Genomic DNA, 25718 nt, shown 5'->3' with positions numbered 1-25718 from the left:
GGGATATTCTCCTCTTTTTTTGTAGCTTGATGTGCCTGGCATTAATCAATGTCAGGGGTTCCATTCAACCAAACGAACACACGTATTTTGGCAAAACACCCCTCCCCCTAAAAAAAAAAAAAAAACCGGAAATGCACACCATTTATGCAACAGATGCACTATGTGATGTCATTCCTTTATTCTGGATTAAAGAGTCCAGTGAGAACTTCAAAACATATTCATTAAGTCAGGCAGAGTGTAAAAGACGTGGGCAGAGAGGGGTGGGTAGAGAGAGAAAGGGAGGGGGGCTGCCTGGTAAGAGGGGAGGTTTAAGCTCAGATAATATTTATCGCGGCGCATGACAGGCTTTTCTGCCGCACTTCATTTTCCATTGAAGAGATTAAAGTTTTTAATGTGACTATTTACTAAAATCTGGCTGCCGAGATAACAACAAACCATGATACAAGGGTGCTAAATGGCAGAATTAGGACATTGTTTCACTGGAAAGCCGGACAATTAATTAAACCACACTGTTAGCTTTCAAAGATGTGCAAACACTCCGACGGAGCGTCAGGATGAAGGGGGGGGGGGGCTCCTGATTTGAGTCCAGCAGCTTTGGAACGAGGAGCCAGGGATGGTCGGAGGTCACTGCTGAGAATTTTCCACAACTGGTGGCACCGGCGACTGCAGATGTTTACACTACGGGGTCGTGCAGCAGTAACTCATCCCTTCTGACAGACGAGATCGGGAGTTCAGAGAGGCTTCTGCTCGGTAACAAGGCAGAGAATGTGTTTATGCCATCACGCCGTACCGCGAGGGGGCTTCATAATTAAAACCATGTCTTATAATTAAGGCCTGCTAGCGAGCAGACCTTGACGCAGATGAGAGGACGAGCTGTTTTGATGTGTGTCGCCTCTGCTCTCTGCCTGTTGCGTGGTTTACTGGTGATTTCAGCCAAGCAGGGTGTGAATTTTACCTGCTGCAGTGATGCTGGTGTAGTCTGTAGTTTTGAGGACGTGTCATCAGTGCGAAGTTGTATCGATAAGGGCTGTCGTATCTTTCAGAGCTGTCGTAGTTCGCAGAGGAACCCTCTGTGTGTGTGTGTGTGTGTGTGTGTGTGTGACATAGGGACAAGTGTATATGTGCAAGTGAGGCAGCTGCCTTAAAGAAGGTGGATCTGCAATGATGAGACACTCCTCAGGCCTGTCCTCATCATTTGGATCACGACACACACACACACACACACACACACACACACACACACACAGACCGCCTAGAGAGGCCTCTTTGAATCCTTATCTCCTAATTAAAATAACAAAACTCTCTCTGGGCTGTCAGCCTGAGTTAGCATCTAGGTAGATCTGAGCTGTCACTACTGGCAGAGCCTCACAGGTCTAGGCCATTCTCGGAGAAAGAGACCACATCCTTTTGGTTTTCTGTTTAACACACTGCGCTAATAAGGGACCAGAATAGCGATACAGATACACACAGGCCACCCAGCGTCAGCGCTGGTGCCAAATGTAATATGGTTTCAACACCTACGTCTGTTGAAAAGTTTTTGGTTTCTTAGTAATGTCCTCAATTGTTTGCGCCATTAAAATAAAATCAAATTGACCAAATGCTGTGTAATACTATTATCAATATCGTAAATGACTCTGGAAGCTGGAAGTGTCTGTTACTGAGTGGAATATCTGCATATATGTAGAGAGGAACTTTATCAGCCACAATTCGTTCAAATGTGATACGGTGTTCACTAATGCAAGTCTGGCGCTTTTCACTAATTATTAAAAATGCTTTTCTTTAGCAATACAACTGGTGCATCAGCAAATGTGGGTTTGACTACATGCTTTTTAACTTTATCAATGTTTTTCAATTTACAGTACTTTGTATTCAGACTTTTTATTAATAAAAAACAATATGTCTGTATGGTCATGGATATCATACAACTCATGCCACTTCTTAAAATGTGAGGGTCCTCACAAAATCTTTTTATTTGGTGCCAATTAACTAAACATCACATAATAATGAGCAACATTTCAGCCTGCATAGCATGAGATACCATCACATCAGGTTGTGTTTTTTTTGTTAACCCTTCTTGCCCAGCTGGCTCAGAAGGATGTCCGGAAGTTGCACTTTGACGCACACTGTGCCTTCCTGCTGGCGGTCTTCTGTGGGCCCGCTTGAGAATACGCGGAGCAGGTGGGTTGAGCGGCGGAGTAAAGTGCGCGCGCGGGAGGCCGAGCACGGGCCCGAGGACCCGCCTCGACTGCTAGCCTGTTTGCAGCGAGCCGCCTTTGTGTGGCCGCCAAAGCGGTCGAAAATGAGGGGCCATTGTCTGCCTCCTCCTGCAGAGCACCTGATAAAAGAATAAAGAACTATGACATATTCCAAAAACAATGGAGGAATTAAGGCGAGACAATAGGCCAGCTGCTTCATTAAAACAATCAAAAAACGGCATCCTGTACATAGTCCAGATAATTAAAAAACACGCTTTCTTTATTTTTTTATTTAACATTCCCTCAATGCCGCCTCCGTCAGCTCCTACTGGTGCTATAGCACCACGGCTGGGCATCCTAAACGTCCCCTTTCACTTTCATTTTTTTAAGGGTGTCCACATAAAGGATCGTAAGAAGTGACATTATGCAATTACACTTATAACTATTCTTTGCCGTCCAAACAAAAGCAAAGGGATGAAGAAAGCGCAGAACACCGGGGCACGTATATCCCTTCCCTCTTAAGCCTCAGAGATTTCAAAGTCGGCCATCACAGGGCATTTTTTAATTTCTGCAGCTTTGAGGCCTGTTTTTTTTTTTTTTTTATTCCGAGGGAGTACTAGAAAGGCCGCAAACACACACACAAGCACAAACACACACTGGCGCGGTCCAAAAACCAGGGAAAGGGAAGATACTTCAGCGAAACCGAAAAGACATCCACTCCCACTCTCTCTCTCTCTCTCGCTGCCTACTCCCCCTCCATCCCCCTCCCGCGATGCGTGCAGAGTGACTACAAAGCAGCAGAAATAACAGAAGGGGGTGGATAATTAAACTGGCCTGAAGACAGGTATTCAAATGTTTGTGTGTGTAAACAGCGCAAGTCTTTAATAGTTTGCTGTAAAATGCGTAGTTAAGCACATCAGCTTTTGCGGCTTCCATCTGTCCAGACAAATGAGAGCTGCAGTGGCTGAGGCGGCGTCCCGTCCCCCAGCAGCACTCTCCCATCCCACTGCACACCCCACAGAGCGGTGTGGCACGATGAAAAAAGAAAACAGTACACAGTGACAGTGACACAACATACGTTCAACATAAATCACCAAGACTGCTCAAAAATATTACAAAATGAATGAGAAGTAGTTACAAAGTTTGATGCGCCAGATACTCAACTTCATTGTTTACTGTTTATTCAGTGCAACAGCTGAGATAATCAATTCATTTCTATTGATCTTCTAAAGTGACAGACTTGCAGTAGTAAAATTGTCATTAATAACATGACTGGATAGTAGTTGCCAGAAATTTCCTGTATCTGTTTTCTTGTAGGAAAGCATAGGCGGGGACCCTTTCCTCAACACTGTACTGGTGCACTGGCTGCTGCGAGAACCTTGCTGTCACTCGCTGATCTGAGTACAGAACTGAGGCTTTGAGTAATTAAAAGTCTCAGCTCTTGTCTCCACGTCGCCGTCAAATTCAGGCCGAGACGGGAATGCATCCTGAGACCTTGTATCTCAAGTAGTTTAACTTTCCCCTCTTCCCCCTTCCCCCTCTTGGGCTGTTTCATTTTGCTGTAGTTTTTAATTTGCGCGAATACGCAACACCCTCGGTTTAGCCAGACAATTTCCCTGGCATGAGGGTCACTCCATTTCAATCAGTGCAGAATTTAGCATTTTGATGAGAAAAAAAAAAAAAAAAAAAATCAATTTTCGCTCTATTTTTTAGGAGCACAAACAGGGTGCATTTAAAACACCTCTCACAAAAGTTGCAGCAGCAGACCTGGCGCGTCCTGTTATTATGAGACAAAGCAGCGACTACGGACCCTCTGCAATTATCACGAAGCTAGAGCATCAGTCACCTTAAAAAGGAGTGCCGACAGGCGATGTCCTCAAGAGCGTTCCAATAAACGCTCCGGCAGCGTCTAAAAACGCCTGCTCCTGGGTCAGTCTCCGGCTGGGGAGGGTCCCCGGGGTGTGACAGGTTGTTTTTAGACAGCTGTGCGCTGAGGGCAGGAGCGGATCCTGCCGGGGGTCCCTGAGCGCAGTAGCAGGTCTGACCAGGAGGGGGCACTCTTCTCATGCAGTAAGAAGTTCAGCACTGAGCCCGGCCGCTCGCTAGACTCCCCCAAACATGTCGCCTGTCAGCCCGTCCCCACTGATACGTGCAGGCAAGCTGCAGCAGAAGTACGAGAAGCACCGTGGCCGCATTCATTCCATCTCTCTTTTTTAAATTTAAATTCATACAATTTTGTTGTTTTACGTGACGTTCATTTCTGAGGATTTGACACCATGCTATCATATTAAAATTATATTTTTTGTCTTTCTTCATGTAAACCACTGGGGATAGAGGACGGACTGAGAGGAATGGACTTTGAGGCGAAAAACGTGCACTAGGACAGTTTACAGCATTTTTTACATAAGCTTCATCCTGACATCACTGAAATGGAGATGATTACTCTGGGCCACACACACACACACCAACAAAAAAACGTAAGCTACAGATGAAACGGAGGTACAAAAATACAAACATAATTGAGAATGACAGAAATATTCTGTTTTTAAAATTCTCCCAGTATCTGGCATAATCTGATAAAGCAAATGACTTATATTTAAGAATGTGATGCTTCTTTTATAATGAAATGTTGTTTCTCTGACAAATCCCTGGAGATGCAACACACAGCAGACTGAAAATGATATTGGCAAGTGGCTTCTCCCTGTTTAAAAAAACGTCAATTAATATAACATTAATATAACATAATATAACAGCAGCAAATTAGAATTTTTCCAGAATATACATAATAAAACAATAATACGAATAATAATATTTTATGCAAACAATTGCATTCATACCCAGTAATTAATAGCCTGTCACAGAATGTATTTTAACCAGATTTTTTGGTTATGTATGTGCATCAGAAATATAACAGCACTTGATTTATTTTCCAAACTTGAAGCTGAATGCTGACTGAACAAAATTACTGAGCTTGAAGAATTCACTCATCTGACATTAATTCCACTTTAATTCTCTCCCTCTCTGGATTGAGACATGTGTTTACTGAGGCCCCCGCTGGGGTGGACACACGCTCGTGCGCGGCCCATCCTGACCAGGCGCGCTAATGGCACGCCAACGTCCCCTTGACAACGGGGAGCTGTTGTGTGGTGCGCCGGCGCAGACCCCCAGCTGTGGTCGGTGGCCCGCGGCCCCCCTATCCGGCAGAGGCTTGCGCCGGGGAGCAGGTGAGTGGCATGGCTCCAGAGGGAAGGCCTTCTCCAGCACGGCTTCATTCACACACCCACGGTCACACGCACACCACATGGGCTCCCCGGCTCCAACCCTCATGAACATGCCCAGCCGTCCCGCCGCAGCTCCAGAGCTCGACGCCGTTTGGGCCTTCTGGCACCTTTTTTTTTTTTCTCTCAGTGTGAGCGTAAGCCAGACAGATGCACCTGTCAACCATTTTGGCATGTAACAGTTGCGATATGGACAAATTAAACTCGCAACACTTCAGAGGCTGCTAATGTTAACTCCCTGAGTTGTCTGCTCTTCCTGTCAGCGTTGAGATGGGGGGCTGACTGTGGGCTAATGGCGAGGGTCTACCTGCCTACCCTCCTACAACAAAGGGCACAATAATACATCTCTGGCCAGGTGGCACCCCAGCTACCCTGAACGTGCCATCTTAACACCGACGAAGCGACGAATTGCAAAATTCATTTGTGTGCTCTGCAGCCTTGACATAAATAACGGTGGGCTAAAAGAGGTCCTAATTGCGTGTGTTAGTGTGGAACCTGTGCAGTGGGGGCAGTGGAGGGAGGGCGGACGCTGCCCTTGTTCGCCGCCGTTCTGTGGTCCTGGCAGGGCCCGGCTGTGCCCCAGGTATCGCCACGCGGCCATCTGGAGCTGACATCTGTCTCTCTATTGATCACGAGGGTTTAGCACTTGATCAAACAGACTGCGACAGGAAATTGCTCTTTTCCCCACAGAAAAGGCCAATGGCTGCGCGGGGGTAATAGAGTGGAACTGAAATGCGGTGCCGACGCGGCAGGCAGCCGGGCTTCAGTGACAGTGGCAGCCGCCACGGCAGAGGAGGTGGCAGCGGTGGCGCAGCACTGTGCCCACACACTTCACTCGCTGTCTGTCCGGCCACTGCTGCCACAACACGCCAGTTAATTGTGTCACGGGCAGTGGCCCCGACCAGCCCCAATATCAAAGTCAAACGCGCCACAGCGTTCAGATTTTACTGTGGACTGCGTGCCTCTAGTTTCTAAAACAGATTTAAAATGTTCCCTTCTGCTTATATTTTATATTTTAGAAAAGGAATTAATTTGAATGTGCATCTCTGCCAAGTTTGGGAAGGTATGCATAATATCAAATAAAATTCACATTCACATACTCATTTGTATATATTTCTGAACAACATGTCAGACATAATTTGACTATTATGACCTACTACTCATTTTAATGGATTTATTGAATTCCATATGAATATATGACTCATTTATAATAAGAATTATTATTATTATTTATAATATAAACAGAACAAAAATATTCAAAATGTTTATATAGTGTTTTCCAACATAAAATACTGTAAAAACATGGCGGTGAGAGATGATCTGCTGATCCTGCCTCGGTTTTCTACTCTTCATGTTTAAGTTTGGCTGTAGAGGGAGTCTGTTTCTCACTCAGATTGTGTTGAATTTGCTTTATGGTGATTAAACAAGCATGATCCAGTCTCGACCATCTCTCACTCACAGACGTCACCCCCCTTTCACACACTAAGAAAGCATGTTCAGTGTATGTGCCGAGAATTTTAAACCAAAAGTAAATTAGTCTTGTGACAGTTTTTTTCCCCTCCGTTCATCCAGAGGCAGGGAATTGTTGTATGTTTGGAACATGGCGGCTTGTTTAATTCCTTCACAGCCCCCACACCCACCCCATCCTTCGCTCTGTCGCGAGGGCTCTGATTAATCTTGCGGCCTGCCTTTTCGTTTTGCATTTTTTACACAACCTCATGGCACCATGGTGAGGTGTTCCACCACTTTTGGCTCTCAAGAAAAAAAAATAAAACTGTAGCCCAAGGAAGAACAAGTGGAAGTATGTGCAAAAAAATATGACCAGGGGACGTGATAAAAAAATTATCAGCGAGTGTGTTTTCCTGTTTGGTTTTAATCTACATTTAATTAAATTCTTATCTGCTGTGTGCTTATGGCTGTATTTGAATAGTGTGACTGCATTCATTATGAATGGTAAAATTGAACTCAGTACATTGTGTGTGGCCCAATAAAGAAACAAGACTCTTACTGCGGCGCATGCACAAGCTCCGAATAGGCATGCAGAAAAAATAAGTCAATTAAGGTGGGTCTTTAAATTACGGCTGTATCAAAACAAGGCAAGGGAGCGCGCTCTGTAATAGAATTCTGACAGGGAGAGTGCACACAGTCGACTCTATTTAATATACATCACCTTCCATACAGCCAATTGCATTACAGTGGCCCACGACTGGATTTACTGTTTCCGGTGATGATAGGGCAAAATCATGGGAGGCAGAACACAAGGCTAATTAACATCAAGGGGTCAAAAAAAAAAGAAGAAAAGAAAACGCATAGAAAACAAAGCAAAAGCAACTAAAATTATGCCAATGTTCATTATTTATCAACATTGAAATATATTGTTATGCAAATCTTGCCCATGTAAATATTATATGATATGTAAATGTAAATGGTATAGGAATGTATGATGAAATAATGGTATATTATATTAATTTTGAATTATATGTTTATAATCTAATTGGGTGGCATCTTACAGATATGTATTGCATTGCGTCACTCTATACTGTGATGAGTATACTGCAGTAGTTCTGATACTACTGAAGGGATTAAACTGATACTACTGATACTGAATGGACTAAAGCAGTTTTTTCCATAAAATATATCCACTGTCACATTTTAGGGGAAAAAACATCCACACAACATAATGCCACTGACTAAAGACACAGCTTATGCCACTGCACTTCATAAGCTAAGAACAATATCCCATGGGACACACTCCCAGAGATGAATGGGGAGAAAAAAGGAAGACACAAAACTCAGGCACTACAAAGTTAGGCCCGCCGAAATCCCTAAATCTCCCCTGCTTGCTTATGCCCGTCCCCCCACTGCCTGCTGATGTTTACAGGGCTTCGCTCTTTTCTAGGGCCCATGCTCATCCCCAGTACCGACACACAGTGTCGACATGATTACGGGCCTGTCTTTGCATAGTGTGTGTGTGTATGTTTGAGACTGTGTAAGTGAGGGGGGTGGGGGGTGGAGCATGAATCGGCAGATGAATGACTCTGGAGCGTCAGAGAAGGATCGTGGCAGATAATCGCTCCTTACTTGCTGTGGTGGAGCGCTCAGATCTGCTCTTTAAAATAATGTCGGGGAGTGGAGTCTCTCCAAAAGCACCCGCGCAGGTTATCTTTGCCATTCTCTGTTTGCTGTTTAAATCTTAACGGGACACGAGCAGCCGGGGAGAGCAAATACGTCTGGAGTGCAGGGGAAGCCGAGTGGAAATGTTATTGCGCAGGGAAAAGATTAGCTGTCGCGGGGGCTAAGGAGATGAAACTCCGCTGTTGGAATGGCTTTTATTCCACTGAAAAAAAAAAAAAAAAAAAAAAAAAAAACTTCCCAGATGCAGCGTTTAACCTTGTGCAGCTTAATTCTACAAAGTCTTACACCTTCCAGTGTCTGTATGTTTACATGAACACCGGTGCATCACTGCGCCAGTACGAAAGCACAGACTTCAGCCGTCAGACACAGGGAACTAGACGCAACAATGAATGCATTTACAGTAGCGGCAGATCACTCTTTTGTTTATCTTTTAAACACACACGTGCGCGCACACACGCACAGCTTACAGTACACACATGGCTTGCCGTTTGATATGCTGTCGGAATGATTCATTTCTCTCACTCTTTCAATTGTCTTTGTAATTGACCGTCATCATGGCGCGTGGGCTGCCATCACCTGTGCGTTATCGTGCGCCGGCCTGTTTGGCCGCTCTTGAAATGGTGCCATGGCACTGACTCCCATTGAACAGCAGGTCTGAACTTCTCATGGCTGATGGTGCAGCCTGGAAATTACGCTAACAACTAATTAACATCATAAAGCCGGCCTCAAAGGAAGAACGACACCCGCCACCTTCATTTGCACATGCTAAAACAAAACAAAAAAAAAACACCACTGTTTTTATTTGGCAGCTAATGTATGCATTTTATTCAGTCCCTTTCGGAATATTAATTGAATGCAGCAGACCTTGGTGACTACTAATATTTCCAAAAAAAAAGTTCCAATGAAATGGCTGGACAAACACTCAACCTACTTTGAAGAAAAAAGTAGCCGGGACCTGCAGAAATAGCAGACCCTGTGCCAAAAAAAAATCCCCACTCTTATTAAAATTTTCTAATTTTAATAGAATATTTCCGAACAGCTACTGGTCCGAGTAACAAAGTGCTGTCACTCGGTGACACTTTGCTGGCTGGCTGAGCTAAGCTGGTTTAGACTGACACTCTTCACTGCGACAGTGGCTGAGAATCGTCTTCGTTCACTGCCAGGACTCAACCCTCCATGCCAGCCTAACCTACTCTACCTCAGGAAATTTGCAGGGCCGTGGACTCCAACTATTTTGACATTGAAAACCTCAATAAAGACCATCCGGACAAGAATGAATATAAACTGATTCCTAATAATCATCGTAATGATTATTATCCAGCTACATCCAAACAATTTTTTTTTCCTCCCCCAATATTTCATTAAAACTCTTTGAAATTGGCCCCAAACCGCTAAATATGTTAAGAGTTTGCCCCCCCTGTCCCTTTCTACTCCCTTTTTCTCTCTTGCTCTTAATGAGAAGCAACGTCCCTGGCTCTACTGAAGAATCCAGACTTGCTGTGTGATAGATAGAGAGAGACTGCGGCTGTTTATTAATAATGAATTTGGATGTTGTGGAATGTTATCAGCCGGTGCACAATCCAACCAATAGTTTGCCCTGATGGGGTAGCTGGGTTCCTCATTAGCAGAACATATTTAATCCAGAAGTTGCTTATCAAATGTCACACCTGCATCTCCAAATGGCATTTTCACATTCAGTCGCATGTATTTGGGAGATGACGCTCCAAGGTGCTTTGCAGAGATTAAGCAGGAGCGAGAGTGCAAGCTTATTTTATCATTTAGCGGGTCTGGAATGAATCCAAGGAGTTTTTGTCTTGTTGTTGTAATTAGAAAGCCTTTTAAGTGATAACGCCTGCATAGGAATATGAATATGGAGCGATCAGGCCTGTTCTTTTCTCTCTTTTTTCCTGTTTTTTTTTTTCTTCTTCTTTTTTTTTAATTGTTGAATGCAGCGGTTTTTGTTGTATGGTGTAGCAAGGATTAACTCACGCTTCAGAAGTTTAATGAAAGACTTGAAAGTAGGCAAACATTCCATTGGGGATCTCAGCCACTTTTTCCAGGTTTTTCCATCCTGACAATGTTTCTTCCCTCAAATCAAAGGATAGCCATGACCGGCACACGTTCTTTGGACACGTTGTAATTCTGAAAAACAAAAACGTGGCTATAGACTGATTAATGCAACCTCTTCTACTTTTTAGGTTAAAAAATTACCACCACTGGCTTCAAACTGACAGACATGATGTATTTTTTTAAACAGAGGTACATTTTCGACACAGCAAAACCATGTCCTCTAAGCCAATGCCTATGGGACCATGAGGGACCACAAGACCAGCCAGTGATATGCTGTTTGGTGCAAGTCAGAGACCCTCTGGCCTGTCCTTAAAGTGGGGCAAGCAGCATTGCACTCCTGGCCATCCACCACCATCACGCTCTGAAGTCCCAGCCAGGGGGGGTGGGCAGGCAGCTCCTGTCAGCAGTCGCAAGCTGGTCCCTGGTGTGCATCCAGCAAAGCAGCTAACCATCGGCCCAGAGATAAGTGCGAAACTGAGAAGTATTGATCCAGTAATAGCAGTTGGTGCTTTGACTCCCAACACTTTAACCCTGCAGACATAATGTCATAGCCTCTTATCCCTTGCTCTTAACACTTCCTGACTATCTCACCAGAGCTGTCAACCCTTGGTAATACGCTTCTCACAGCTCGTCTTAAATCACTGAAATCATGGAGCTTTTAAGATGTTATTTAGTGCCATGTAAGATGAGATTTACAGTTCACCTTTAAAATCAAGGTTATGTTTATCTTTAAAATAGTGCAAAAATTGTGCAAAATTGACACGTTAATCTTTGCGATTAATCTATTTCACATCCGTGTCATAGACCATATATATATGTGTGTGTGTGTGTGTGTGTGTGTGGTCTGATCTGTGACAGAAATTTGGAATTCATCATAGCCTACCCTTAATTCATCTGAGCAACCCTTACATAAAGATGGAGACAGACGCTGAAGGATTTTTTTATTTTCAGTGTTCTATTTCCGTGATTTTCAAATCAGACATGACTGCTGCTCAGACCTGGGAGCAGCGTGCTGCTTCTGGTTGCATTTTCAGGAGCGCAGAGAGTGGAAATCAGGCACACCCAGAGGAAAATACTTAAATGCACACAGTACCATGTCACGTGGTTCATAGCGAATCCAAATACAATATATTAATTGCAAACTTGAGATTGATTTTTTCTGATGCACCAAGGTGATTTTTTTTTCTCTCTCAATGTGTGAGGAAGCACTCAGGAATTACCACATGATTGTGTGCACCTACATCAGTCTGAATCCTGCGTGTTGTTCTTGACTGCATGCTGGCTTAGTCACTCTCATTAATTGAAGGTCTAACTGTGTAACGATGCCCTATTACAGACTAGCAGGTGTGAATAATGCCTAATGCCACCTAATTACTTGCAGCCTAATATGCATTGTGCATCTTGATGCTAACTTCTTTATCTGCCAGGGAAATCTGCATGTATCAGGTACTTGAGGAAGGGGCATGATATTTGATGGCCAGTTCCACAGATGACATTTTAAAAAAGGTGAGCATGGGAGAGCAAAATCAACTTTAAAATGGTGCATTACAATAGTATAACACTCACACAAACACAGACACGTTTAAGTATTTTTTGGTGTAAAAGCAACGCCATGGCTGAGGATGAAGGAAGATGCCAAACAACATTATATGCAAATGTTGTTTATTATCTTGCAGGCAGTTCAGATCCTGCCTTGGTTGGAGCTATGCAGCCCACGGCAACTTCCAAGCTAGGTGGATGCACAAGGGCTTCTAATTAGCTCTCAGGGGCAACAGTTAGCGCGCCACTTTGTGCGGCAGCAGTTGGAAAGTTGAACGGTAACTCGGAGGGCTCCATATGTTGCCCAGGAGGCTAGGAGACAATTGCGGTGTTCGACAGAGCCCCTCTGCTCCTTTACAAAGTGCTTCGTTCTTCTTATTTATGTGGGAGCAAGGTAAAACCTACTGGAAAGACGACATTGTGCTTGATATAATTTATGCTCCCTCTGGCTGCAGCACATTTTTGCACAAACCATTTTGGTGGAGGAATATAAAAAAAATAATGTTCATTATATATTTCCAGGTTCTTACATATTTTTGTCTTAATTTCCGTGTGTTTTTTTACTTTGCATCTCAGACCCATGCATGTGTACATGTATTGTCTATAAGCCCACCGCACAGAAAGCAATTGCCCTCTCATATGACACTTCTTTTATACCTTTAGCCCCACTGCCATAATGACATCTTTTCCACCTGACTGCCTTGTTTCGTGCAGCCCATTTGAAGCCTTTGTTGAATCTGCCTAGCTGGGACAAAGGCCTTCATCAGTGATATCCATGTAGAATCAGTGGCTCATCTAAAGATCCTCTCTCACCTTCTTCTGAAGGTTCTCGCTGGGCACCCATTTCAAGGCTCTGATGATCAAATATCTCACTTTAAGGGGAAAAAAAACAGGAGCGGCTCTGCTTTTTTGCTTCAGAAGGATGGCTATTCGACTCTCCCGCAATTGCCATCTTGATGTTTCACTCGCCTCAATCTCCGCAAGTTTCTGCCTTTGACCCCCAAAAGCGTGAAAAAGACGACGTGCCTCATTACCCAGGGCTTTTTCAACTTATTGTCTCCCCCTCCACCCTATCCAATCCTCCATCTCCAAAGCATGGAATGAGTGAAAGTGATTACCATCGTGTGTATGCCATTAGTCACAAATGAAGTGGTTCAAGCCAAGGAGATAAGACTCAGATACTGGGAGATATGCGGCTTGCAGGGAAATGGCAGAGGGACTGTGCAAATTGGGCTTACATATCATCAAACAGTGTTATTACCAAATTAGCCCCAGGATTTCCCGCCCATTTTGACAGAAAATACAGTGAGTGGAAAAAGGGGCTATTGTCTTGCCTCCAGAGCCAAGATTAAACTGTGGCTTCACCTGAAAATTGTTGTTCACTATAAATGTATTTGTAATGGTTCCTGAAAAATATGTGACTTTCTATAACAATTTTACGAACTGCAACTATAATATACATGAAAATTGTATTCCCTCACATATTACCGCTCACGTAATGTAACGGGCAGTGATGGCCTAGTGGGTAAGGAAACAGACCTGTAATTGGAAGGTTGTTGGTTTGAATCCCAAACTGCCAAGGTGCTGAGGTGCCACTGAGCAAAACACCATCCCCACACACTGGTCCAATGTGAATTAGCAAGTGTTTTTTTTTAAGGGTTAAGAGGTGTCCTGGAAACACATCCACAGCAGGTGCATGGATTCGACAAGACAGTAAACAAGAGTGTCCAAAGCAAGTGTGAGTTCAACGCTGGGTCCACAATGTATGTTCAAGGTCTCCTGAATGTCTCCCCACTGTGATTAGAGAAGGATGCTCTTGTAAAATGGAAAGCAGCATCTGCATAGAGCGGCCGTGAGGGAATAAGTTGGACGAGGAAGAAGAAAGAGAAAGAGAGAAGAGTAGAGGGAGAGAAACAGAGAGAGAGAGAGAAGAAACTTGGCAGCCACGTTGAGGCTATGCCAGTCCTGCCTGCGCCATGCGGTGAGGCAGGGGGGGTGAGTGCCAGGCAACGTGGCGAGAGGAGGAAAGATCAAACAACAAGGGCTGCAGATCTGCACCAATCTGCTCCGTATTACTGTCCCAGCCAAGGAGCGGCTCAAGCAGCCGCCATCCGCAGAGTGTGACAGGCTGCAGCCACTACTCGCTCTCTACACAACGCCAACACAGACACCGACACACACCAATCCAGTCAATTACACTACATGCCACCAACACACACCAGCGCAGTCAATGACATGGCACACCACCAACACACACCCGCTACAAACCGTAGCCTAAAACCATAAAAATATACACACTGCTAACATACCCAGTCAATTATACTATACACTGCTAACTCACAGTCAATGACACTACACATAACCTGCACACATTTAATTACACTTACAGCCAAACACACCACCAAATGAACACAATTACACAATTATACCTCATACTCAGTCAGTTACACTACACAACTCCCACCCTACACATCACCAACTACTCTACACTCTGCTTGCTGACCATGGACCACCTATAAACACGCCTAGTCATACCCCATACCACACAACTCTACACACTAAGGCCCACTCTGTAAAGAGAAAATTTATCTCACTTTGTACAGAGCCCCAGTGTCTCTGCTCAGACATGGTGTCCTTTGTGACAGCCGGTGTCTGGATGGCCGTGCCTCAACGCACTAGCGGACCGGTCCGCTCCACTCTGGATTTCAGGCCAGCACAGCCGCTGTCACTGCCCAGCGGAACTCATGGTGCTGAGGCCCACTACAACACAAGCAGACGGCAAACGAGCTCCTCGTCTGCCATTTCTCCCTCCCCGACAGATGGCAAAATTAGACAATATGCTTTCCAAAAAATGACACCAAAATCAGTGTGCACACTCGCGACTGTCTGTCTGTCCTCATCCTGTGGCCATGGCCACTTTGCCAGGGGTTTATGGCACATTGGTACGATGCAGCGAAGGCCGGTCCTGGGAGCCCAGGCCAGCCTCATTGTCGGTGATTGATATCAGAGTGTTGGAGTGTGCAGTCTTTTGGGAGGGTGACAACTTGCTTTATGACAATGCGTGATAAACAGCCTGTGATTTGGAGAGCCGTGACAGAGGGCGTTTGCACTGAAGAGTTCAATTTGAGCCAAGCGACTAAAACGCAACAAATGTTTCAAGCAATGGACAGATTGTGTGTGCTTCCAGAGAGCTCCATCAAGAGCGTGTATCTGATGAGTCTCAGCGTAAACATATTAGAGCTCTGTCTGGTTTAGAACAACGTGCACTATAGTGTTTATTCAGTCTAGCCCGACACTGTAGTTAGGTCACAGTCAAAGATCTTATACAGTCAGGGAAAAAAATTTTTGGTTTATTTAAATAGCTAGAGACAATAACAAAAAAAATCTAAATACATTTCAAGAAAAGTTGTATTTAATTTGCATTTTTAATGAGATAAGTACTTCATATAATATCAATCAGCAAGCTTACTTGCTCTCAGTTGTATTTTATACAGGTAAGGAGCCAACATTGGGCGCTGTATAAAAGGCACCTGAAAATGAAAGTCATTGTGATACACAGCAGCACAGCACATGGTGCACACAGTGAAACATGTCCTCTGCTTTTAACCATCACCCTTGGTGAGCAGTGGGCAGCCTTGTCAGGCACCCGGGGAGCAGTGTGTGGGGACTGTGCTTTGCTCAGTAGCACTTCAGTGGCACCTTGGTGGATCAGGATTCGGACCGGCAACCTTCTGATTACGGGGCCGCTTCCTTAACTGCTAGGCCACCACTGCCCCTGTTCATAGAATCAATCAATCTATCCAGATTCTAAACTCTACAGGCCAAAGAGCTTTAGTTTAGAAGACCAATGATCTCAAGACAGCTGGGGCTTTACCAAGAAAAAGTTGGTACCACACTACGCCATGACTGATTGAAATCCTGCAGCCCGCAAGGTCCCCCTGCTCAACAAAAGCAAAAGTACAGGTTTGACATTGAACATCTGAAGGAGGAAGACTTGGTTAAAGTGTTTTGGTTAGAGCATCAACTCAATTCGCCATGTTTGGTGGTGGAGGAATGCTGCCTGATACTCCAAGATCACCATCACGACCGTTGGTGAAAACTTTATGCTTTGGGTGAGTTTTTCTGCCAAGGGGACACAACTGCACCACATCAAAGGAAGGATGGATGGAATCATGTACCATCACATCTTGGGTGAGAACCTCCGTCCCTCAGCCAGGCATTGAAAATGGGTCGTGGATGGGTATTCCAGCATGACAATGATCCAAAACACATGGCCAAGGCAACAAAGGATTGGCTCAAGAAAAAGCATATTAATGTCTAGGAGAGGCCTAGTCAGTCTCCAGACCTTAATCCCACAGAAAATCTGTGAAGGGAGCTGAAGGTTTGAGTTGCCAAACATCAGCCTCAAATCATTAATGACTTGGAGAGGATCTGTAAAAGGGCACAAACCTTGTGACCAACTACAAGAAATGTCTGACCTTACAATGTCTGAGCACCTTACAATCAGTAGTTACAGAGCCAGTCCCCCATAGAGCAACTCAGGGTTAAGTGTCTTGCCCAGGGACACATTGGAGTAAGGGGGGGTTGAACCTGTAACTTGGTGGTCTTCAGGTTTATAGCTGAGTGTGTTACCCACTAGGCCACTAGCACCCCCAAAAGTATCAAATACTTATTTCATTCATGAACATTCAAATTAATTTATTCTATTCATTTATTCATTATTTATTATTAACTATTTGAAATGCAATATCATTGAAATTTGAAATACCATTGAAATTAGAGACTGATCATTTCTTTGTGAAAATCAGCAATCAGCTTTCTGTGACTGTATATACTAGTAACCGTTTGTGCCTATGGTTGAGCCATATTTAGAGGTGAAACCACAATTGCTGTGCAGCCTAGTTAAGTATACTTCAGTTAAACAAGAGATAGTGAAGTGTGTGTCAAGTGAGTGTGTGCTTGAATGGTGTGTTTGTCCCTGCCCTGTTCTCAATGTCCTGGCATAGGCACCCTACCGCACCCTACTAAATGAAATCATATGTAGGAAGTTTCTGTACATTTTTTACTTTATCAAGAACAGTGGCAGTAGATCAAAAAGATAAAGAATCCTCATATTCTCTTAATTTTGACACTGACCTTTTGACATTCAAAACATCTGCAAAACATCTGTAAATCTTCCCCTTGAAACTCTTCCTCCACTTTTCTTTGCACAGTCCAGTGTAATGAAGTCATTACCACTACACTGACAGAAATGCATATGTGGCTCATCCCAGAATGAAGGGGGGAAAAACTTATGAAACTGTGGAACTTGTGAAATATTTTTGAAGGGGTTAATGGCAAAGGCACATTCTGTAAAATACTGTCTCACAAGAACGCTCAGCACCAATGAGAAGACACACTGCTAAACCAGGATTGGCCCCCAGGTCCCTCAGTGAAAGGTTCAGTCTCTGCCTTTTGTGCCCTTGTTCAAGCAATTAAGCCTGGCTCCATGTTCTCCCCCCTTTTTTTCCAAGAGGGTGGGGGCTCCATGTGAGAAAGTCATTTCTGTGCAGTGCACTCTTCAGTTCCGGTCATGCTCTGTACCGACGCAAATTAAAACCTCCCAGTGGCCTATGTAAATACGCCAGCGACTACGCCTCGCTTAAATGAGCCATGATATGAAAGACCAATATAAAACCAATGAAAAAGTAACTGGCCACTGACAGGTGACAGGTGCTTCAAACTTTGTTTGGGAGGGGGACCAGGGTGTGGAAGAAGGGCGAGAATGATCGGGATGGTAGCTTTGTAACATTCTTGAATATACTGCAGACACCACGGGCATAACCACACTGGCATAATCAGAGGTGGTTGCAGGCGTTTTGCTGTACCTCAGGAATGGTGGAGGCCAAAGTTGAAGACAGAAGGATGAAGCCAGAGTGTCTACTTTCTTTAGAGTTTTCTCTCTGCCTTCCAGTTTGGCAAGTCTGAAAATGTACATAATTTCTGCACAGGCCTCAATCTTCTAATAGCCTGTCTTGTGAAAACCTTACATGGATTACAGTACCTATCGCTGAATCTGCTTTGTATGCAGAATGGGCTGGCAGCAGGGAAATGAGGAACTCTGCTCAAGATGGCTTTCCCAGAGGAATCCACATCTGCACTCGACCATTAATCCCAAACATTCGGGGAGAGTCTCCCAGTCACTTAGAATATCACAGGGTTCATAATCAAGATTGGGTCCCCAACAGGGGAGCTCACTGGAGCATGCAGGTACTGTCAGCATCAGAAAAAAAGCAGCCAGGCAGGCTCATTATGGGCCAGATGTATGCAATGGCAGACAGCCTTTGGCTTTGACTACACCCCGTTTACTGTCTTAAAACAGAAGTGCATCCAATTAAGGGGTACAGAAATGACTTGTTTTTACATATATTGTTTGCCAGTTTTAACTGCCACGTTGTTAAAATAAAATGGAAGATTATTCTTTAGAAATGAACATGTGTTTCTGATAAAGCTAATTGGGTCAATTAGGATCACAGTGTTGATTATAGGGCTTACAAGCTGTTTGTTCGGGGGAATAGCACATAGGAAAACATGTGTTAGGCTGACTCTTACTGAACAGGAAATAGAAAAGCAAAGGCATGGAGACACGGGAGGAAGATATTTAGATTTGGAGAATTTGTAGTCGAGAAATCTATTCTCTTAAGTATTGAGGAAGGCTCCGAAGGTATTCCTGACAGGCGGATTGGCTCTATTGTTGTGCCATTTGACATCTTTACTCAGGGGAAAGTAAGGAGGAGAGGGAGATGGTGCTCAGGGAAATGTGCTGGGTAGGCTGCCATTCACTGTACTGCTATGTACTACTGGTGCACTGCATACAATTTGCTTAGTTGTTGCTGCAGTGATTGGAGACATTCTTAGACCTCTAGTTCATCTGGATCTCACACTTGCTCCTTTCCAAAATTTCCACATCTGTGTGCTGGTCCTGCTTTTATCATATCAGTTTCAATTACTTATGTAAATTATATTCTGTAGAAGGTGGAGATTCTTTCATCAGACACAAATCTATCAGACTAGACTCTAATTGCAACAACTGCCAGCAAGTGTTTGGACAACAGAACTTGTCATGCTTTATTACCTAACATTTTAGGCAGTGGCTAAAAATTTTGATGAGCTACTATATTCTCTTGGAAACTGCATTCAGTTTTTCTTTGAACACATTCAAAAAGTTGAGTTGCGCTTTTATGGACATACCTATGCTTCTCAAAAGCATGCTTCATATACCACTATAATAACATGTGATTGTGTGCGGGCAGTCTGAGAAATAATGTTTGAGACGGTGGCAGGTGGACTATTTATCCGTGGATTCGGAGCAGATCCTCACATCAGCTGAATGACCTAAAGGTTGAATATCCCGATAAAGAGGATAAGTGCTGAGAAGTCCCTCATGTCATCGGACCACCACAGTCCAAACAAATTCATATAAAAATATATGGACAGATGGAGCCCAGCCTCTGGGTTTGATGTGGTGACAGATCCTGCTTTTTTTTTTTATTACACTACAGGAGCGTTGTGGAAGAAAACTGCAGACAGCTGCAATGTGTGCACAGACCGTGGCTCTGTCTAATCCAGCGCCGGGGCCACCATCATCGCTTCTGTTGCTGATGTTTACTCGCTTTTACAAGGAGCCATCTCCTCCCCAGCAACTTCGGCTGACCTTGTGGAGGCTGAATAACATTGTAAAATTGATTCAGCTCCTGTAATAAAAGGCCATGCGCATTATCTGCATTCTAATTCTAATTAATAATACCAGCGGCCACTACAGCATTATTTACGAGGGGTTTCTGTGCTAAGCAAACACAGCAATAATCTGCTCCATATTTTTATTGATGTGTTGATGAATGGCTTTATTTCGCACAAAACACCACTGGAATGTTTTCAGTGGCGCTCATCAAACCAGTGCTGATTATTTTCCTACCCCCATGCACACATGCTGAACACACCCACACATACTCTCACAAGGCCACACTCCGCACACAGAAGCACTGCCCTGTGCTCTTTTATTAAGCTTTTGTTTGTATCACCTCAAGTCTCCATGACTCAAGACCTCATTACTCTCCACGGACGGGTCGCACTGTCATTCAGACTCACTGGAGGTGAATTACAGTTCAGAAATGATTGTTTTCCCACACACACATTTCTACTGATCGAGACATTGTAAGGTCATACTCCCCGGACAAGGCCAATATGTGATAGTAAGCTACTTACTCACGTTGATGAAACAACAATCATTCAGTGGCTGTACCCGAACAGTCCAGAGTTAATAACCCTCCTCAAGCTGCAATGTTGCACATGCATCGTTATTGTTTGTCGTAGTCACATATCTTTTAATTAACTTGAACTGAAATTAACAAACATAGATCTTAAAAACACAAACTGAAGGACAAATACAGACCAAAAAAGACATGACCAAAATCTGTGTGCAGCATGACTGCTTTATACACACCAACTTAATGCCGTATTCAACATATCTGCAAACAAAATATTTGTATGCCTTATATTATATATTATATCATATTGAAGATTTTATTTTTGTCAGCAGCATGCGTCAACTGCATATTCATTTACACACTGCTGGGGTATGAGAGCGTAGCTACTCCCTCTGAGCAAAAGTCTCCATTATAAACCACAGCAGTCGCCAGATCTAGGTTATCATAATTAGGTGTCTGTGTAGCTAACACCCTCCTCTCCTCCTCTTAGATAATTGTGGTCCATCCTTCCTAATTTTGCTGAGCGAGAAAGAACACTATTTGTCCCTTATTAATTCAGCTCACAAATCCTTGATTATTTTCCAATCCTTTCCTCTGATAGGGAGAGGCTCTGTTTGTCTGCCTCACTCACCCGGTCCTCCACCAACCGGCATGCCTGCCTTCTCAATCGCCTGTTTTGTTTCTCCTTTTAATGAACAGTTGGATTCTTTTATTTCTCTACAAGTGCTGGATTTGCCTTATCAACCCCATTTCCTTTGAGGGTTGCCAATTGGTTTTATCCACGGATGTATCATTTCTTAGGCTTCCTCTCTTTTTTCCCCCCCTTCACAAAGAGAAAGAAGCACTTCGTCAACAAGCCTCTACGGAGCGCCAGATTAAAAACCTCAACATCACCTACCTTCCAGTGCTACTCCCAACTGGTTTGTGTAAAACTCAATTAAATTTGTCCCTGCTGAATTTCACATTACAGTACATTAAACAGAAATTTTTCAAGCGTGATGACAGAGCCGAGGCTGTCGGTGCTGAGCCTACCGCTAGGAGCTTTCCTAAACGCCCCTGTCTTCAGGGTTTTGGCCTCCTGACGAGGGAAAATGCCGAAGAAAAACAAAGACGGGATCTTTTCTATGACTATGAGGGAAAAGTAACTTTTTGATTTATTTATCTACAGTGTGCAAGAAAAAAAAGTCATCACCCTTGTTTGAGGCATACACATGTTTGAAGTTTAATTAATTTAGAGGTAGATGATATTAACATTAGGCAGTTTCTACGAACAAAGACACTAGTCAAGGGAGAACACGATGGGAGATGTAGGCCATCTTGGCTTTCTAGGCTTGTGGGTAGAAGAAAAAACTGACTTTGCTGCCAACTGTAGTGCTGTTAAATGCAAGACTGAAGGACAAATTAGAGAATTATTCATTTAAAACTGCTTGCCCTGCGTTACTGCTGACCAGTATAGATGAGCTTAGCCCAGTTTAATGCCTCCTTGTCTGTGGTAAATAATCTTTATGCATTAAACAGCCTGTGGGGAGGTTGAGAAAAATGTATTGTGCAAAAAGCGAGTTTAATTTATGGAACAGATGTTGCATATCAGACAAAGTTACATTTGACTATGTTATTTTTACTTGGGGGAAAAATATTTTAAATGATATTATATATTCTGCATTTGTACACTTACATCATGGTAGACTTGTTGAACACACCAAAAAAAGTGACCGCTTGGAAAATACCTCCATTCCTCCCACTCAGCCTGAGGAATTTGAGGAGGCGCCTTTGAAACTGTGGTGTTTGTGGGTGCTTCCCATTGCTGTCTGAAGAGCACATGCTGACAGTGCTCTACACACCTTCACCCGGCTGTGCAGATCCAAAAATATGGGCACATCCCTCCCTGTCTGTCTGACACCTACAGGCACTCCTCCATTACATCATCTCTTCACCACTTCCTGTCCGCCTATCCGTAACATACAGGTCACCAGCCTCCAATCTACATTTGCAGATAGCAACAGTTGAAGGTCAGACTACAGCATACGGCTAAAAAAAGAATGAGAAAATGAGATGGGGGAAGATTTCTGCTGCCTTTATCCTAATGAAGCTTGTTATCCAAATTTCCACTTTAAAACACTGCATCTGGGTTTTAGACATGGTGTCTAGCAGTTTTTCTTTTTCAGTAATACACTTTTCAGTTATGCACAATACACTTCTACACACCCTATGCAATGTGCAGTAAGGACAGCAAGAACATGCACTGGTCACACCATGATAAAAGGGCCGCATGGGTCTATATGCAGGCATTTCAGCCCCATGCTAATGCACACCATTAGGCAAAATGGAGTCAGTGAGAGAGTGAGAGACAGAGAGATGGGGGGAAGGGGGGTGTTCTGGGGCTACACAGACTCTGGAAGAGGAGGGGAGAAGGCAGCATAATTACTTGGCATCTACCACCAGCTGCACTCCAACTTTATCAGGACTGTGAGCAGGAAATCTGAATAATCTGTTTACAGAAGAGAATGCATCCCTTGACCATGACCATGAATGAGTGTGTGTGTGTTTGCATAAACGTGTGTGTGCTCACATCAATGTACCTGTAAGTGTGCATGTGTGTGTGTGTACAGATGACCCTTCCTCTGAATAATTCATACTAGACACGTATGTTGCAACTTCATGGGTAGCAGCAGTAGTGACTGAGAAGACGCATTATAAACATTAGCCACACATGTGGAATCTCTCCCCGCCACAGCCTCCATAATCACAGTTAAGCAACGAGGAGGAGAGGGAAAAAAAAAAAAAACCCAACTCAAGAATATGTTTTCAATTACTCTATTATTATGTCTTTACAAAACGCAAAAGGCTGAATAAAAAACATAATTAAAGGGCTTCCTTTCTATGGCTCCTTTGTCTTCCATTTAAAAGCCCTCATCACATGAACACCTTTATCAGGCAGACATTAGTATATATTTTGAGCCCCTGTGAATGAAATAAATGCTTTTCGCAGTGAGCGCCTCGTGTTTGTGTGATGCGTTTTCTCATTGACACTCGTGTTCAAAAAGCATGGCCCGTTCTCAATACAAACTTTCAAATTGGAAATTACACTGCTGCGATTTGGTCCAGCAAACATTATTATTGTTTCATTGTTGTCAATTTCTCTGCCGCCGACAACTTCCACCTCATGTGGAGTGAGGCTTTGAGAAGGGCGCACATTATTATTTGTGAATGTGTGTGTGTTATGTGTGTGTATTTTTTTTTTCAAAAGCCATGACAACTTCAATTCAAAATTTTAAACTCTTAATTAAACATGGTGAACAAGCCCCCTTGACAAAATATAGCAGCCGGGTGGAAGAGCAGTGGGTTCTAAACTTGTCCTCCGCTCAAGATGATCAATGTTTCTCTGTGCCTTGGGGTGCAAAAAAAGGTGCACCTGCCTAATTCGTGACATGAAATATTACCTCTACCACTCAACACAGCACACCCGTTTGGATGGCAGGACAGATAGCATCCATCCTTTTAGTATAAGAAACAAACAAACAAAAAGCTCTACGACCTTTCACCCGACACAGGAAGTACAACTGATAAGTCAGTACCAATTTCTTTTCTTCCTCCTCTCCCCTCTCTCCTTTTTGAATAGTGTTTTTTTCTCTCCCTTTGGCCCTAGTTTCACCTTGCTGTGCCTGTGCCCTTCTATTAAAAGCAGTAATGGCGTCCAACTCCCCCAAGGCTTTTTAAGATTTGTCAGTCATGAAAGAAGGGGGGAAGGATGATAAATCTTATTTTGCCAGCTAAGGGCTTCTATCTCGCCAACAGAATAAAAAATCCGGTCCAAAACACTTGCTGTGCGCGTTAGGAGGCTGTGGATTTAAGCCTTGTCCGCCATGATCAAACCAGGATTTATGGAAGCATCATAACTCCCGACAACATCCAGCAGCTTATTAATTTTATATATTTCTGTCCATTCCCTGATATTCCCAGCCTTGACAGTCACTCAAGATAAGCCAAAAGCCTACTGACAGGATAGAGTGTATATATATTTTTCACTGTTCATGCCGTTCTGCTCCGGTTGAATAGGTTTTAGCAGAAACCTTGAGAGCGCCTCGCAGTGATTTGTCTTCTTTTTTTTTTGTCTTCACTTGCACCCGTGCCATCTGTAACAGCCATTAAATCACAGTGGCGGCGCAGGGTGTGGACAGAGGAAGGCGACCACATCAGGGGAGTGCTGCCACTGAAACACCGCCGCGGTTCAGCAGGTTCATCGGGCACAAATCAGCTGGCGTGGGCCAGGGGGAGGGAGAATTAAGGCTCATTTACAGAAAGGAAGGGGGCCACACGCTGATAGGCTTTCATTTCGGCATCACGCAGGTCAAAGACTGCCGCTAATGTGGCCCATAGGAGAGAACAACAACAGAGACGGGAAAACAACCAGTCCACATCAGTACAAATCCGGACTCATTAACAGAAAACGGACATGAAATATCGTGGTGCTTTGGGGTGTGAGCGCAGGGCACACGCCGACTGATCCCTAATTAAACCCCACCCGTTACTGGAATTACTGAGGTTTAATCGACAGGCCGCAGAGCTGCAAAATGAACTTATAAGGGCCATAAAATGACTTTGTAAGTCTTTCTTTGAGAAGCCACCTTCAGCTGCGCCTGTGCAGAAATTCGGTAGGCTCCTCAGTTGGTGTCAAATTCTCAGCACCTGGCAGAACAAAAGAACATGCCGCTCTTCATAGCGGGAGACACTCAGAAATGCCTATGCGCACAGACTGAGCTTTGTTTACCAGACGGCAATGAAGACTGCTTTTATGTGGGTACTTAGTCAGAGGGGCAATGAGATTACCTGTCGTCTGCGTGTGTACAATACCACCTGCCCCCGCCCTGCCACACCCCCTGCTCTTCGCTGAAGAACAGTCGGTAGCGAGATTGAGAGGGAGGGGGTGAGGAGTCAGAGGAAATGTGGATACAGAAAGCTCCGAAGGGGTTCAGGGGGTCAAAGGGATTAAACTGCCGAAGGTGTTTGGTTGGGGGGCTAAGCGACTGGCGCACCCCGACACCACAGAGCAGAGGGGGGGGATTAAAGTGGCTCGGGTACACGGCGGCTCCTTCCTCTTACAAGGGGAGAGACCAGCCATGGCATCGGAACACAGTATTAATGCCCTGGTTCTGAAGAATATGCAGGCTTACAAGTCCAGGGCACGGAAAGAAGGGGAGATGGGCTTTTAATATATTTTTTGGAACTGGCGAGGTGTTTTTTTTCTACTGAAGGTC

General features: G+C 44.1%; 1 protein-coding gene across 2 annotated transcripts in view; it reads right to left on the bottom strand.

The window, feature by feature from the left end:
- zfpm2a (zinc finger protein, FOG family member 2a) overlaps positions 1-25718 on the bottom strand; it is a 104332-nt gene that overhangs the window by 4881 nt on the left and 73733 nt on the right. The gene's annotated exons all lie outside the window — the stretch shown is intronic.

This window comes from Denticeps clupeoides, chromosome 5 (assembly GCF_900700375.1).
Source record: "Denticeps clupeoides chromosome 5, fDenClu1.1, whole genome shotgun sequence".
In the NCBI taxonomy this organism is placed as follows: Eukaryota; Metazoa; Chordata; class Actinopteri; order Clupeiformes; family Denticipitidae; genus Denticeps; species Denticeps clupeoides.
The sequence above is the reverse complement of the archived record's forward strand: the minus strand, read 5'-3'. Positions and strand labels throughout refer to the sequence as shown.